The sequence below is a fragment of the Rhinopithecus bieti genome, unplaced genomic scaffold (assembly GCF_001698545.2).
Source record: "Rhinopithecus bieti isolate Rb0 unplaced genomic scaffold, ASM169854v2 scaffold_39586, whole genome shotgun sequence".
Taxonomy (NCBI): domain Eukaryota; kingdom Metazoa; phylum Chordata; class Mammalia; order Primates; family Cercopithecidae; genus Rhinopithecus; species Rhinopithecus bieti.
Genome location: NW_016816842.1, coordinates 24310 through 41718, shown reverse-complemented (window position 1 = coordinate 41718; position 17409 = coordinate 24310). Strand labels below are relative to the sequence as shown.

Here is a 17409-nt window from a genome sequence, read left to right as displayed (position 1 = left end):
CTCTGTCTCAAAAAAAAAAAAAAAAAAAATGTTCAACAAACATAATAAATGTTCAGATCACTAATCATTAGCTGAGATGCAAATCAAAGCTACAATGAGGTACCATCTCATTCCAGTCAGAATGGCTATTATTTGGTAGGAATGCAAATTAGTTCAGCCCTTATGGAAAGCAGTCTGGAGATTTCTCAAATAACTAAAACAAATTCACCATTTGACTCAGCAATCCCATTAATGTGTATATACTCAAAAGAAAATAAATCATTCTACCAAAAAACATCACACTCGTATGTTTATTGAAGCACTATTCATAATAGCAAGGACATGGAGTCAGGCGGGCACAGTGGCTCACATCTGTAATCCTAACATTTCGGGAGGTCAAGCAGGTGGATCGTTTGAGCTTAGGAGTTTGAGACCAGCTTAGGCAACACAGCAAAACCCCATCTCTACAAAATATACAAAAATTAGCCAGGTGTGGTGGTGCAAGTCTGTAATCCCAGCTACTGGGGAGGCTGAGGTGGGAGAATTGCTTGAAACCAGGAGGCAGAGGTTGCAGTAGGCCAAGATCACGCCACGGCACTCCAGCCTGGGCAACAGAGAGAGACTCTGTCTCAAAATAAACAAACAAAACAACAACAAAAAACAAGTGGCCAAGTTTATAAAAAATGCTCAGATCACTAATCATCAGTGAGATGCAAATCAAAGCTACAATGAGATACCATCTCATACCAGTCAGAACGACTATTATTAAAAAGTCAAAAAACAACATGATGGCGAGCTTTTGGAGGAAAAAAGAACATTTTTACACTGTTGGTGGGAATGCAAATTAGTTCAGCCCTTATGAAATTAACAGTGTGGAGATTTCTCATATAACTAAAAAAAGATTTACCATTTGACCCAGCAATCCCATTATGTGTATATACTCAAAGGAAACTAAATCATTCTAGCAAAAAACGCCTGCATTCGCATGTTTATTGTAGCACTATTCATAATAGCAAAGACATGGAGTCAGGCCAAGCACAGAGGCTCACATCTGTAATCCTAACACTTTGGGAAGCCGAGGCAGGTGGATCGCTTGAGCTTAGGAGTTTGAGACCAGCTTGGACAACAAGGCAAAACCCCATTTCTGCAAAATAAAAATACAAAAAATAGCCAGGCATGGTGGTACACACCTGTATTCCCACCTACTTGGGTACAGGAGGATCACTTGAACCCGGGAGGTCAAGGCTGCAGTGAGTTGAGATCTCGCCACTGCACTCCAGCCTGGGTGACAAAGTGAGACCCTGTTTCAAAAACAACAAAACAAAACAAAAAAATGCCGGGTGTGACGGTTCATGCCTGTAATCCCAGCACTTTGGAAGGCTGTCAGGTGGATTACCTGAGGTCAGGAGTTTGAGACAAGCCTGGCCGACACAGTGAAACCCCTTCTCTACTAAAAATACAAAAATGAGCCAGGTGTGGTGGTGCGTGGCTGTAATCCCAGCTACTCGTTAGGCTAAGGCAGGAGAATCGCTTGAACCAGGGAGTCGGAGGTTGCACTGAGCCAAGATGGCACCTTTGTACTCCAGCCTTGTGACAGAGCAAGACTCCATCTCGAAAAGAAAAAAAAGACATGGAATCAACCCAGGTATCCATCAACAGTGAACTGGATAAAGAAAATGTGGTTATATAATACAGCATGGAATACTATGTAGCCATAAAAAAGAACGAAATTATTTCCTTTGCAGCAACATGGATGCAGCTGGAGGCCATTATCATAAATGAATTAAAGCAGAAACAGAAAACCAAATACCGCATGTTCTCACTTATAAGTGGAAACCAAATATTTGGTACACATGTACACAAATATGGGACCAACACACACTGGAGATTCCAAAGGTTGGGGGGAAGGGTTGCAAAACTACCTACTGGGTACTATGTTCACTACTTGGGCAATGGGATCATTAGGCCCAAGCCTCAGTGTCACACAGTATACACATGTAACAAACCTACGCAGCACTGACCACCTGAATCTAAAATAAAATAATTACAAATAATAATAATTACAAAAATAAATAAATAAAATGGACAAAAAAAAGTTAAACATAGAGTTTTCATATGACCCAGCAATTCCACTCCTAGGTGTATACCTAAAAGAACTGGAATCAGAGACTCAAACAGATATTTACACACCAGTGTTCACAGCAGCATTATTCACAATAGCCAAAAGGTGGATACGACTCATGTGTCCATCAACAGATGAATGCAAATAAAATGTGATATATGCATACAATGGAATATTATGTAGTCATATTATGTAATAGAATGCAATTCTGCCATGTGCTACATCAGATGAATCTTGAAAAAATTACGCTAAATGAAAGAAGTCGGACACAAAACAACAAATGTTGTATAATTCCACTTGTGAAATGTCACACGCGTCCGTGTGAAGACAGATCACCAAACAGGCTTTGTGTGAGCAACAAGGCTGTTTATTTCACCTGGGTGCAGGCGGGCTGAGTCTGAAAAAGGAGTCAGCAAAGGGTGGTGGGATTATCATTGGTTCTTATAGGTTTGGGGATAGGCGGTGGAGTCAGGAGCAATGTTTTGCAGGCGGGGGTGGATCTCACAAAGTACATTCTCAAGAGTGGGGAGAATTACAAAGAACCTTCTTAAGGGTGGGGGAGATTACAAAGTACATTGATCAGTTAGGGTGGGGCAGAAACAAATCCCAATGGTGGAATGTCATCAGTGAAGGCTATTTTCACTTCTTTTGTGGATCTTCAGTTGCTTCAGGCCATCTGGATGTATACGTGCAGGTCACAGGGGATATGATGGTTTAGCTTGGGCTCAGAGGCCTGACATGAAATATCTGAAATATACAAATTTACAGAAACAAAAAGTAGAATAGAGGTTACCAAGGCATGCAGAGAAGAGAGAAGGGGGAATTATTGCTTAATGCCTACACAGTTTCTGTCTAGGGTGATGAAAATGTTTGGAAATAGATAGTGGTGATTATTGCACAACATGGTAAAGGTAATTAATGTCACTGAACTGTATACTTCCAGATGGTTGGCTGGGCATGGTGGCTCGTGCCTATAATCTCAACACTTCGGGAGGCTGAGGCAGGAGGATGGCTTGAGGCCAGGAGTGTGAGACAAGCCTGGGTGACACAGCAAGACTTCATCTCTACAAAAATGTTTTAAAAAATTGTCTGGGTGCAGTGATGGTGTACACCTGTAGTCCTAGCTACTTGGGAGGCTGAGGGGGCAGGATTGCTTGAATTTGCAGTTGCAGTGAGCTATGATCACACCATTGCACTTCAGCCTGGGGAACAGAGTGAAATCCTGTCTCAAAAAAAAAGAAAAAGAAAAGACTATTATTGAAATGGTGACTTTTATATTATATATATTTTACATCTTTTTTTTTTCTTTTTCGTTTTTTTTTTGAGACAGGGTCTCTGTTGCTGAGGCTGGAGTACAATGGTGCAATCTTAGCTCACTGTAGCCTTGGCCTTCTGAGTACAAGTGATCCTCCTGCCTCAGCCTCCTAAGTAGCTTGGATTACAGGCACATGCCACCACACCTGGCTAATTTTTGTGTTTTTGGTAGAGATGGGGTTTCACCATGTTGCCCAGGCTGGTCTTAAACTCCTAGCCTCAAGTGATTAGCTCACCTTGGCCTCCCAAACTGTTGAGATTACAGGCATGAACCACCGTGCACCATCCAATTTTTAAATTCTTTCATAGAGACAAGGTCTCACTATGTTGCCCAGCCTGCAATTTTTAAAAGAGTAAAATAAATAAATAAATAAATAAATAAATAAATAAATAAACGAACTATGAACATTTTGCCAGGAAAATAAGAGCTTTCACCTGGGCTTGGTGGCTCACATGTGTAATCCCAGCACTCTGGGAGGCAGAGGCAGGCGGATCACTTGAGGACCTGAGTTTGAGACCAGCCTGGCCAATATGGTGAAACCCCAGTCTCTACTAAAAGTACAAAAATTAGCCAGGTATGGTAGTGCTCACCTGTAGTCCCAGCTACTCAGGAGGCTGAGGCAGGACAATCACTTGAACCTGGAAGGTTGCAGCTGCAGTGAGCTGAGATTGTGCCACTGCACTTCAGCCTGGGCGACAGAGCAAGACTGCCGGGCGCCCCCCATGACGTCCGGCTAATTTTTTTGTATTTTCAGTAGAGACGGGGTTTCACTGTGTTAGCCAGGATGGTCTCGATCTTCTGACCTCATGATCCACCCGCCTCGACCTCCTGAAGTGCTGGGATTACAGGTGTGAGCCACCGTGCTCGGCCTAGTTTTATTAAATCATATCAGCCTTGGGGGAGGCCCTGAGACTCATCCACGTGAAGTCGTTTCACAAGCTACTCATCTTAGGGCTTAATGAAGCAAAGCAAGAGAGCAAAGTGTTGGGAGATGTATCTTCCATCTGTCTGGAACTTGAGACAAATGGGGACAGAGTGTCCTTGTGATCTGATGCGTTAGGGAGTGCACAGGGAAAGGCTGAGGCTCTCTGAGCAGCATGCAGAAGTCACTGCTTACTAAAGAGTTGTGGCAAATCATAAAATTTAGTATTTCCAGGCAGAAATTTTGCTCATGTGCGGGGAAAAGGAATATAAATAAGTAAAGTTAATCCATAAGCTTGTGTGCTACATAAAATATCTTTTGTAATAAAATAAAAATTACCCTGGGGGTCTCTGGTAATGAAAATGTTTGCCGGGCATGGTGGCTCATGCCTATAATCCCTGCACTTTGGGAGGTCAAGACAGGTGGATCACCTGAGGTCAGGAGTTCGAGACCAGGCTGGCCAACATGGTGAAACCCCATCTCTACTAAAAATATGAAAATTAGCTGAGCGTGGTGGCCCATGCCTGTAATCCCAGCTACCCGGGAGGCTGAGGCAGGAGAATTGCTTTAACCCAGGAGGCGGAGGTTTCAGTGAGCTGAGATGGTGCCACAGCACTCCAGCCCGGGCGACAGGGTGAGACTCCATCTCAAAAAAAAAAAAAAAAAGAAAAGAAAAGAAAAAGAAAATGTCTAAGTGTCTCTCTTGGGTCATTTAGCAGTGAGCCGCCGGGAAGCAAGAGGGTGGGTGGAAGAGCTCTGAATGCTCTCTGTGATGAAGGGACCTCATACAGAACCTGAGGCAGAAGCTAGGCACTTTAGCACAGTGTACCTGTGGCCCCGGCAAGCTGAGAGCTAGGGTCCGAATCCCTAACCCAGGGACAGGCTACACTGTGTGTGGGGAAAAGGGTGACTGACAGAAGACACAGGTAATGGCTGCTTTTTCTGATTCTAGGAAAGCCATCTTTTTCTGATGTCTGTGAGGCCATAGCCAATGGCAATATCCTTGTTTGTCACCCCTCTGAATTGCATCTGGGCCACAGGCACACAGCCAGTGCCTCATGTGAAGCCTGGAGGCATTGACCTCTCCTTCAGTATAGTTGATTTGCTCTTGCTTTGCTAAGTTGTGCAATAACTGTGATTGCACCCTTATTTGATGATGTGTGTTTCGGTAACCAGGGAGAGAGTGCTGCTTTGCCAATCCTAGGTCAACACTGACCCCTTTCCAAGGACTGTTCAGTACATCCCCAAGCCAGTTTTTATGTACTGGGTAATTGTCTTTTGAGCTTCTCAGTGGGATAGGAGTTTGTGGGATTCCAGTGAGAAATAAAGGCAATGGCTCTCAGTGACATGCAAGCATTCCTGGAATCAGCATGGTGACCTCCCTATGCCTATGCTGAGCTGGCTTATTGAGTGTGAGCTACGCTGCAGGCCCTACAACCCAGCTGCCTTGCTAAGAGAGAATTAAGGAACTTCCCTGAAGGCTAAGACCTTGGGCACTTGGCTCAGATGCATGTTTCGGTCACAGATAGCATTCTGGACTCACGTAGAGTCTTTTCAAGACTCTAGAATGAGGCTGGGCATGGTGGCTCATGCGATTTTGAGAGCATTTTGGGAGGCCAAGGTGGGCAGACCGCTTAAGTCCAGGAGTTCGAGACTAGTCTGGGCAACATGGTGAAACCCTGTCTCTACAATAATACAAAAATTAGCCAGGCATGGTGGTGGGTGCCTGTAATCCCACCTACTCAGGAGGCTGAGGCACGAGAATTGCTTGAACTGGGGAGGTGGAGGCTGCAGTGAGCCAAGGTCATGCCATTGCACTCTAGCCTGGGCGACAGAGTGAGACCCTGTCTCAAAAAAAAAAAAAAAAAAAAAAAATCCAGGATGTCCTCGAAAGACAAGACTAAGGGAGTATATCAGTTCTAGAGGATATTGGCTTTTTAGCACAAGCATTATAAAGCAAAGGTATCTTGCTTATTTTTCTTCAAACATTTAAGAAATATACGTCAGGCACAGTGGCTCACACCTGTAACCCCAGCACTTTGGCAGAAGGATTGCTGAGGTCAGGAGTTCGAGACCAGCTTAGGAAACATAGTGAGACCCCCCCCCTTTATAAAAAATAAAAAGTTACACGTGGTGGCACATGCCTGTAGTCCCAGCTACTCAGGAGGCTGAGGCGAGAGGATCCCTTGAGCCCAGTTCGAGGCCAGCCTGGGCGACAGAGCAAGACCCTGTCTCTTAAAAAAAAGAGAAACATTTATTGAACACCTACTTTGTGGCAGAAAATTATCTGGACTCTGGGATACATCAAGGGACTAAATCATTCTAGCGGGGCCCCTAAACATAAGTTCTTTGTTTCTGCCTGCCCTGTCCCGTTGTCTCCTCTAGAGGTAGTCTGGGGACAAGCATGAGATGAACTTATTTTGAGGAACCCTGTTAAGAGGTTGTATGATGCAGAAGGGCTGTGTGAGTTTGAGGCCACCCACAGGCTTCAGTGGTCTAGCATCTCTTCTGCTTGCTGCTCACACTATCTGAACAGCTCATTTTGACTGATGTGCTTTGGGTTTGGGGTATAAAATGGTCAACATTTCAGAAGCCCATGAGCCAACCAACTCTCCAAGACTTTTGTGATCACACACTCTGCATTTGCAAAGTTGAACCAAAAATTTAGTCTGGATGAGGTCTTCCTTTCCACACCCACCAGCCGCCTACTTAAGAGTCTGGCCAATCAGTGAAGACACAAACCTTAGGAAGAGGGGTGTGGTTAATTTCTAAATTCTTATTTGAACAAATTATTTATTAGGCACTGACTCTGTACCAAACACATTCTAGGTAGTAGGGATGTAAGGGTGAACATAAAAGAATACAGGGCCTGTCTTCAGAGAACTGACATGCTATTAAGGGTTGGGGAAGGGAGAAGAATAACACCAATGCTCATCAATGTTGTCTACAAACAGCACTTTTCAAATTCTAATATGCTTATGAAAACAGATTGCTGGGCTCCAAGCCCCGAAATGGATTCAATAGATCTGGTGTTGGCCAGAGAATTTATATTTCTAACAAACTCTCACGGGATGCTACTCAAAGTGCAGTTTGTATGAATCATAGAACTCCAAGGTCACAACTACCTTTAAGATGAAAAATTTAGTACCTTGTGTCATGCGTGAGTGACAACTATCTGGGCTGGTGGCACGGGGGTAAAATAATTTGCCAAGACAGTTGTAGGTAAAGAATGGCAGATTTATTAGAGAAAGTATGAAAATACATTTCAAGAAAGCAATGGGCAGCCAGGAAGGGACGAGCTGACTGCAAAGAAACAAAGGCTTGCTGGATATTTTATAGCATAGTGTTTATGCTGTATGATGAAGAGGGCTTTGTGCAATACTGATAATGCCAAGGCTGCAGTGAGCTAACTTGCAATTTTCTATCAGCCAAGGGTCTGGTGATAGCTGGGCACAGGAAGAGTGTGAGTTATCTGCATAGGAGGGCTATGTGTCCTGGACTGTGAAGAAAGGCAGATTTGTAGCTTATCTGCTTTCTCTTTTTGCTTTCTCTTGATTCTACCAGGCTGACTCCTTTTCCCTAATTAGGATTCCACACCTTGCTTGCCCTTCAAAGTGTGGACTGGGCACAGTGTGGCTCACATCTATAATCCCAGCGCTTTGGGAGGGTGAGTCAAGAGCATCGCTTGAGCCCAGGAGTTCAAGACCAGCCTGGGCAACATAGTGAGATCCCATCTCTACAAAAAGTTTAATAATTAGCTGGGTGTAGTGGCATGCACCTGTAGTCCCAACTAGTTGGGAGGCTGAGGTGGGAGGATCACTTGAGCCCAGGAGTTGGAGGCTGCAGTGAGCTATGACTGTACCACTGCACTGTAGCTTGGGCAACAGAGCGAGCCCCTGCTAACTAAAAAAAACAAATTTGGAAGAGGTACTTGCTGATTTGTGTAGTTTGGATGGTAGGAAGCTGGAACAGGAGGCAAGAGAGGCACAATCTTTCAAGTATGTGTTCAGGCCTGTGTATACTCTAGCGTGCCAGTCAGGATTCACTGTGGAAACTGAATGACTACTTGAGAGAAGGAAATCAAACACAACAAAAGGAAACTGTCCAGAAAACAAGGAGCACGAGGCTGGATGTGCTGCACCAGTCAGGTGAGGTGAGGGCAAAGCGTAGTTCTGAGGACCTGACCTGGAGGCAGAGTGGAGACACCTCTCCCTTCAGATGCCTATCTGGAGTTCAGGGTTTCCTGGGTTCTGATCTGCCCTCAACCAAAAGGTAAGGCTTAGAAAACCCAGAGAGGAGATTTTTTGTTTCCTAGTGGCTAGACTGCAGGGGTGGGATCAAAGGCAAACCCAGGGCAGAATGCTGCAGGTACACCAGCCTAACTGGTGTCAGGCCTCCGGCATCTGAGTGGAGGAGGGGGTGGGACTTACCTGCCTCAGCTTGTTTCGTTTCCTCAATATTTTCTTCACTGTTGTGCAGAACCACACAGTCTGGGAGTTGGAGGAGCTGAAAGGAGACATTAAGAGAAAGGGCTGCAAACATAGGGGTGTTTGAGAGATCCCCTTTGGGGGACAATGGGAAGCTCTCCTTTGTTTCATCCCAAAAGGCGTAAGAATGTAACCCTGGACCAGGGGACTAGCTATGGAAATGGATAGGAAAGGGCAGGCTCACAAAGTGAGGGGAAAGGGAAAAAACCCACAAGATGATCAAAAACACTGTAAAGGGTGGACATTGGAAGCTATCTAAGGCCAGCTTCTCATTTAAAGAAAGTAATGACTGTAACATTTTTGAGGGCTTTCTTCATGCTAGGCTACTCTAACTGCTTTAAATTTATTAAGCCATTTAATCCCTCGAACATCCCCATGAACATTACTGGCCCCAGTTTATAGATGAGGCAATAGAGGTTAAGCAATCTGCATTTGCCTGAGGTCCCAGGTCGTGAATTGCGGGATCTCTTTACCCTTCATGTTCCGTTCGCAACTCAGTCAGTTAAGTCCCTTTGACCCGGTTCTCACCTTCTTAAGAGCAGAAGGGCCATTTAAAAGACAAGACCTTGAGGCCCGGCTCGGTGGCTCACGCCTGTAATCCCAGCACTCTGGCAGGCCGAGGCAGGCGGATCACCTGAGGCCAGGAGTTTGAGAGCAGTGTGACCAACATGGTGAAACTTCATCTCTACTGAAAATACAAAAATTAGCCAGACATGGTGGTGAGTACCTGTAGTCCCAGCTACTCAGGAGGCTGAGGCACAAGAATCGCTTAAGCCTGGGAGGTAGAGGTAGCAGTGAGCCGAGATCGTACCACTGCACTCCAGCCTGGGTGACACAGTGAGACTCCATCTCAAAAAAACAAAAAACAAAAAACAAAACAAAACAACCCACAGGAATAAAAGATAAGGTCTTGGGTGAGCATAGGCATAGGCGTAGAATAAAGGTGAACCCCCCAAAAAAAATTAAAGAAAAAGAAAAGATAGGGCTTGGAGACACCTGCATTCTCCTCCACCTGAGATACTGTCCACCCTCCAGATCTGCTGAATCATGTGGCCACATGATGCCAACGTTGCTGGCAATGTCCATAAGGGAACCCTTCTGAATATGATCCAGGAGGCAGGCACCATCACCAGCCCCTGGCATGCAATAGCCAGAATGAAGATGCTGCTGGTCACTCTGGCCTGTGTGAAGCACACCAACTTCCTGTGGCTCATGTACATCAGCGAGGTGGCTGATGCCTGTCATCCTAGCACTTTGAGAGGCTGAGGTGGGAGGATGATTTGAAGCCAGGAGTTCAAGACCAGCCTAGGAAATATAGCAAGACCCTATCTGTAAAAAATTTAAAAATTACCTGGGCACTGTGGCATGCGCCTGTAGTCCCACCTGCTCAGCCCAGGAGTTCAAGGCTGCAGTGAGCCCTGGTTGTTCCGTTGCACTCTGGCAAGAGCGACAGAACAAAACCCTGTCAAAAACAAAACAAAACAAAAAAGACAAAACTCTGTCTTACTAATATAACTTTGCTTGTTTTTGAGACAGAGTCTCACGTTTCCACCCAGGCTGGAGTGCAGTGGCCAATCTCATCTCACTGCCACCTCTGCCTCCAGGTTCAAGTCATTCTTGTGCGTCAGCCTGCCAAGTAGCTGGGACTACAGACATGCACTACCACGCCAGGCTAATTTTTGTATTTTAGTAGAGATGGGGTTTCACCATGTTGTCCAGGCTGGTCTCGAACTCCTGTCCTCAAGTAATCTGCCCACCTGAGGCTCCTACATGCTGGGATCACAGGCATGACCCACTGCACCTGGCCTAATATGACTTTGGTAAGAAAGAAAAGAAAGACCATGGTTACAGACTGAATATTTTTCCCCTCCCCACACATTCATGTTTGAAGCTCTAACCTTCAATGTGATGGTATTTGGAGATGGGGCCTTTGAGAGGTGAGCTCACTCACACATGTGCACTTTCTCTCTGCCATGTAAGGACACAGGAAAAAAGCAGCTGTTTGCGAGGAAGACAGCCCTCATCAGGAACTAAATCAGCTGGCACCTTGATCTCAGACCTCCCACTTCCAGAACTGAAGAAATAAATTTCTGTTGTTTAGGCCACCCAGTCTGTAGTATTTTGTCGTGGCAGCCCAAGCTGACTAATATAACGACCATTAACGGTCTGAAACTGGGCCAGGGACAGTGGCTCACACATATAATCCTAGCACTCTGAGAGGTCAAGGTGGGAGGATCCCTTGAGACCAGGTTCAAGACCAGCCTGGGCCACATAGTGAGACCCACATCTCTATTTAAAAAAAACAAACCAAACCAAACAAACAAAAAGACTGGTTTGAAACTGGGGCTATCCGAGCTGCACACTGAAAGCACTATAGCTACAGCAAAGAAGTAGACTATTATTTAGGGCAATATTATGAGTTCAGTCTCTGGTTGGCTCAGAGAGGAACTGTAAACTCCTCTTTGCCATTGGTAGCCTTTAGGCTACACATCACTCATGCTGGCAAGCCTAGTTTCAAACAAATTCAAAATGGATTGCATATGATTCTAGAGGGTCTAGGGTCATTTAATAAAGATGCTACTATGCACATGCTTGAAGCTTGGTGAGTTGTTTCTTTAATTCTTTTTTTTTTTTTTGAGACGGAGTCTAGCTCTGTGGCCCAGACTGGAGTGCAGTGGCGCGATCTCGGCTCACTGCAAGCTCCGCCTCCCGGGTTTACGCCATTCTCCTGCCTCAGCCTCCTGAGTAGCTGGGACTACAGGCGCCCGCCATCTCGCCCGGCTAGTTTTTTGTATTTTTTTTCTAGTAGAGACGGGGTTTCACCGTGTAGACCAGGATGGTCTCGATCTCCTGACCTCGTGATCCACCCGTCTCGGCCTCCCAAAGTGCTGGGATTACAGGCTTGAGCCACCACGCCTGGCTCTTTAATTCTTGTAGCAGATGGTGAATCGGTCTTTGCTGAGAACCTCATACATTTCAATGGGATGAGCAAAGTAGGTGAGGAAGATAGAGACCCTCACGTGATCACACTCGCTTCATTGGCTGGGGCTCTCATCCTCAACATTTCCTTATGTTGAACAGAAATTCACTTTCTATGGATCACATCTGCACTTTGAAGGACACAGAGCAAAGGACCTTCTCATCCCACTGACAAACTTTAGACTTCTGCTTTTAAGACAAAAACAAACAAACAACCCCCCCTCCCCCTACCAAACTCATTCTGGCAACTCATTCTGGCATATGCCAGTTTCCAGGCCCCATCACCCTGATCAATCTGCGCTGATTTGCCAACATTCTTTTAAAAATAGGGCACTAGAAATGGAAAGTTCTTTTCTCCAGTGGCTCAGGAAAGACAGTCATGCTGCATGCATTATGTCTGAGCAAGGCAGAGGGAGAGAGAAATGGAGATGATTTTAAGGAATTAAGCTGAAAGACTAAAAGATGGCATCAAAGGTGGCATTGAGAGTACAAAGAACTGGGAATCATGGCTCAGATGTAAGATGATTGGGGGTTTGCTATGTCTCCAAGTGGGAAACAGGAAATACAGACCTGGAGGAAGAATAAGAAATTAGGATGAAAGGTATAATTTAAAGGGTCTTCAGCCTGGATATAGGAGATGGTGGCGAATCCATTAAGGAATGGGGAAAACTCTTATTGGTGGAGTGTCTAGGATAGTCAGGCTGTATCATATGTTTTCTTGGCATTAATGTAATCTGATCTTTCCCACGATTTCATAAGGTAGGAATGAACTGCCCTCATGAAGAGGGTGAGGCTGATGAAAGTTAGGTAACTCACCCAGGGCCATCCAACTACTAAGTGGAAGGGCTGGGATTCCAACTTAAGGGAGTTCTCAGGGAGCGTAACAAGCACTTCAAGAACTTGTTCCCAAACCAGTGGTGTCAGGTGAAAATCACAGAGGAGTGGCAATGTGTGAAGGTTTCCCAGGTGGCCTGGAGACTGCAGACTTAATGCTTATGAAATGGAAGTCTACAGTTTGTTGGTAGTCCAGATAACACAGTGTAGAGTGGTTAGAAATATAGGCTTTGGAGAGACCTGACTACAAATCACAGCTCTCCCCCTTGCTTGTATGTTCATGGGCAAATTTTTCCACTTCTTTCTTAGTTTCTTCATCTATAAAATGCTATTAATAATACCAGCATTGAAGCATTGTTACAACTAAAATTGTATAGTTTTGTATACTTGTATACAAAACTGTATAGTTTGTATAGAGGTCATCTATATAAGCAAAATTTATGTAAAGTGTATTTTATATATGAGAAGTGTTGAATGTATATGCATTCAACAAAGGGTAGTTATTTCATTTTTCTTTTCTTGTCTTTTCTTTTTTCTTCTCTTTCTTTTTTTTTAAGGCAGAGTCCCGCTTTGTCACTCAGGCTGGAGTGCAGTGATGTGATCTTGACTCACGGGCAATCTCTGCCTCCCGGGTTCAAGCGATTCTCCTGCCTCAGCCTCCTGAGTAGCTGGGATTACAGGTGCACACCATGCCTGGCTAATTTTGTATTTTTTTTGGTAGAGACAGGGTTTCGCCACATTGGCCAGGCTGGTCTCGAACTCCTGACCTCGTGATCCACCTGCCTCAGCCTCCCAAAGTGCTAAGATTACAGGTGTGAGCCACTGCACCCGGCCCAAGGGTAACTATTTCTTCTGTGCAAATTATTCATTTGTCCCTGCTACTCGACCTCAAGTCTCTTTTTAAAATGAGTAATAGGTATGATGACATTATAATGTGTCACCTTGCCTAGATTGAACTACATTTCCCCAAATTCCCTTCCCGATATGTTTCCAGTTAGGATGGTCCACAGAGAGATTTTTGTGGGAGATTTTGAGGGCAGAAGCGAAGCAACAGTCATTGTGTAGCTGACACACTTTGTCATTGAGTTACTGGCCTGCTTCACTGGTATGAGCCAAAGCCAGGCCTGCAGCTGCCCCTGACTTCTCCTCCAGCATCTCTGACTTCTGGGCCAGGTGTATATGTTTAGCTCTGCAACAAAAGGTCCCAGCTTCAGCAGGATATCCACACCATCAAGGTCAGAGCCACAAGGACTGACAGGGCTTGCATTCCCTCCCTGTGGTCCATGCTGGTTTTCTCCCATGTCACCTCCAGCTCTCCTCCAAATGGCCTGCCCTGTGGACTACATGTCTTTCTTAGTGAGGGTTGCCAGATTTAGCAACTACAAATCTGGACGGCCAGGCAAATATGAATTTCAGTTTAACATGAAATAATTTTTTATGGTAAGTATGTTTCTCTGAAATTCAAATTTGACTAGGTAGCCTTTTTTTTTTTTTTTTTTTTTTTTTTTTTTTTTTTTTTTTTTGTCTTTCCTAAATCTGGCCACCCTAAGACAGTAAGAGAATAAGCATCTTGAGAAAGGTAAGTTTGCTGGGCAGAACCCAGTTGAGGCTGGTGACTGAATTTATGATACCAATTAATACCCAGTCGAGTGCTTTTCTCCAGCAGAGCTTAGCTGTCAAGGTGTAAGTAAGGTGGAAGACGAGCACTGGGTTTATCCAAAGGTGGGATTTTATCAGTTAAGACACACAAAAGAATTTACGGCAGGGTTTCCAAACTTGAGTTTGCAACTGCATCACCTGGAGGACTCCTTAAAACAGATTTCTTAAAACAGTTAAAATTTTTTTTTTTTTTTTCAGACAGAGTCCCGCTCTGTTGTCCAGTCTGGACTGCAGTGGCGCAATCTTGACTCACTGCAACCTTCACCTTCTGGGTCCAAGTGAACCTCCTGCTGAAATTATAGCCACCCGCCACCACATCCGGGTAAGTTTTTGTATTTTTTGTAGAGATGGGGTTTCGCCATATTGGCCAGGCTGATCTTGAACTCCTGACCTCAAGTGATCTGCCCGCCCCAGCCTCCCAAAGTGCTGGGATTACAGGCGTGAGCCACCTTGCCTGGCCTTAAAACAGAAGTTTGTATTCAGTAGGCATAGGGTGGGGCCCAGCAATTTGCATTTTCAATACAACTGGTCCAGGGACCACACTTTGAGACTCCCAGGAATAGACTGAAATGGGGGGACCTCGGGATCTAAAGTTGCTAAGGGGAGACAGTAAGGCTTGGAGGAGGCTGATGGGGCACATGGGCTATGTGAATGGGAATGCATATGCTCCTTGCCTTCACAGTGAGCAGAGGTTTGTGCTGGTGCACTTTGAGGGGTTTTCTGTTTTCTCCTCTCCATCTATTATTTCCTCTGTCCTAATTTTGGACTCTGTCCTTCCTCTAATACTGGCATCTGCCTCCCTTTTAACCAGGCAATTTTTGAGAACTCTGGTGTCATAAAACTGGTGTTTCTTCTGAGTTGTGAGAAGCTGGGCATCAAAACAAGTGAAGGTGGCTGGGCATGGTGGCTCACGCCTGTAATCCTAGCAATTTTTAAGGTCAAGGCGGGCGGATCACTTGAGGTCAGGAGTTCAAGACCAGTCTGGCCAACATGGCAAAACCCCGTCTCTACTAAAAATACAAAAATCAGCTAGGCATGGTGGCGTATAACTGTAATCCCAGCTACTCAGCAGCCTGAGGCCTAAGAATCGCTTGATCCTGGGAGGCAGCGGTTGTAGTGAGCCGAGATCATGCCACAGCACTCCAGCCTGAGCGACAGAACTAGACTCCATCTTACAAAACAAAACAAGTGAAGGTAATGAGGCCACAACTGGTAATGACTGCTCTGGAAAAAGCATCCAAATTATTACTATGTTTTTCTTCTGAGAAAGTGACTAGGAGTTGAAAGGGCAAAGAAGAGACAGATGTGGTGGCTCACGCCTGAAATCCCAGCACTTTGGGACGCCAAGGCGGGTGGATCACCTAAGGTTAGGAGTTCCAGACCAGCCTGGCCAACATGGTGAAACCCTGTCTCTACTAAAAATAAAAATTAGCCAGGTGTGGTGGCAGGTGCCTGTAATCCTAGGTACTTGGGAGGCTGAGGCAGGAGAATCGCTTGAACCTGGGAGGCAGAGGTTGCAGTGAGCCAAGATTACACCACTCCACCTGGGTGACAGAGTGAGACTCTGTCTAAAAAAAGAAAGGGCAAAGAAGGAAAACTGAAAGAAAGGAGAAAGGAAGCCAGGCTGTTGTTGCCACGTGAAGATCTTCAAGAGCCAAAATATTCCCCTTAGGAATCTTCATTGCCAAGTCCTTTCTAAATCTTTGGTTATTTCATGGAACAACTCATGTTGTCCAATTCTCAAAGGAATATGGCCTTAAGTGCAAAGGACTTTATTAAGTATATACTATATGGTAGTTGCTGGACTGTTACTTTCCATGGCAAATAGATGTGCAAAATATGTAAAGTGTTCCATTTATTTTAAGTGTATACTTTTATTTCTTTATGCTTTTATGTATCTTCTAAATTTTCTACAGGTATGATTTTCCTTCACTTATTTTAAACTTTTATTTTGAAATAATTTCAAATTTACAGAAGAGTTACAAAGATAGTACAGACAATTCTTGCATATACCCTTTACTTAGACATCTTACATAACCATGGTACATTTATGAAAACTAAGAAATTAACATCTGTACAATACTATTAACTAAACTACAAATCTTGCTTGGATTTCACCAGTTTTTCCACTTAAACATCCTTTTTCTGTTCCAAGATCCATTGCACGATAGCACATTGTATTTAGTGAATTTCTTCTATAATTAAAAAAAAAAGGCATACATCTCCTCCCTTTCTATGAGGGCATTCCTTACTGTTTTAGCAAAGGAATAAAGAGGAAAGTGTCTTTTATTGACCATGGAGTACAGGGAATACATGGAGATAGACATCTCTTTGGTAAACCCAGAAAGGAGGTAGGAGGAATTTTAAATAACTATCATGAAAAATCCTCATAAAGTTTAATAACACAAAAAAATACGGCCATATGGTGGGTGGGAAAAAAAGATAAAATACTTGGTTTCAAGATGTAAAACTATGCAGAAACCTTTTTTGAAATATATATTTTAAATTATGGAATAATTTTGACACATAAATCTCTGTATCACATAGTGTTTTCACAAATAGTTTCTTTTAATTTTAGGGCTGGTTACTTGTATTTTCCTAAGAGGCCTCAATGTGCTCAGAAATATCACTTTTAGATTCTACAAAAGAATGTTTGGAACCTGGTGAATCAAAACACAGGTTCCAATCTGAGATATTAAACAGCACATCAGAATGTATTTTCACAGATAGCTTGTTTATTGTTTTTAGGGCTGGATATTTTTTTCCTAATAGGCCCCAATTGGCTTAGTAATGTCACTTCGTAGAATTACAAAAAGAGTGTTTGGAACCTGGTGAATTAAAACACAGGTTCCAATCTGACAAAGCGTTTTCACAGAGAGCTCGTTTCTGGTATTTAGGACTGGATATTCATTTTTTCTTTGTAGGCTTCAATGGGCTCAGAAATGTCACTTTGTAGAGTCTACAAAAAGCAGGTTTGGAACCTGGTGAATGAAAACACAGGCTCCATTCTGTGATATAAAATAGCACATCACAAGCCATTTTCACAGATAGCTTGTTTCTAGTTTTTAAGGCTGGACATTTGTTTGTTCCTATAAAGCCTCTATGGGCTCAG

The 17409-nt window shown here is 44.1% G+C and overlaps 1 long non-coding RNA gene across 2 annotated transcripts; it reads right to left on the bottom strand.

Annotated features, from left to right (window-relative positions):
* Positions 1–2806: 2806 nt before the first annotated feature.
* On the bottom strand, positions 2807–10312 carry LOC108517446 (uncharacterized). Of its 2 annotated transcripts, none has more exons than XR_001882109.1 (3): positions 10177–10312; positions 8769–8844; positions 2807–2848 (listed from the first exon to the last, which is right to left on the bottom strand). It is a non-coding gene; the product is annotated as an uncharacterized LOC108517446 (long non-coding RNA). The 2 variants fall into 2 exon arrangements; XR_001882108.1 differs by lacking the exon at positions 10177–10312 and adding an exon at positions 9354–9459.
* Between the last annotated feature and the right edge of the window lie 7097 nt (positions 10313–17409).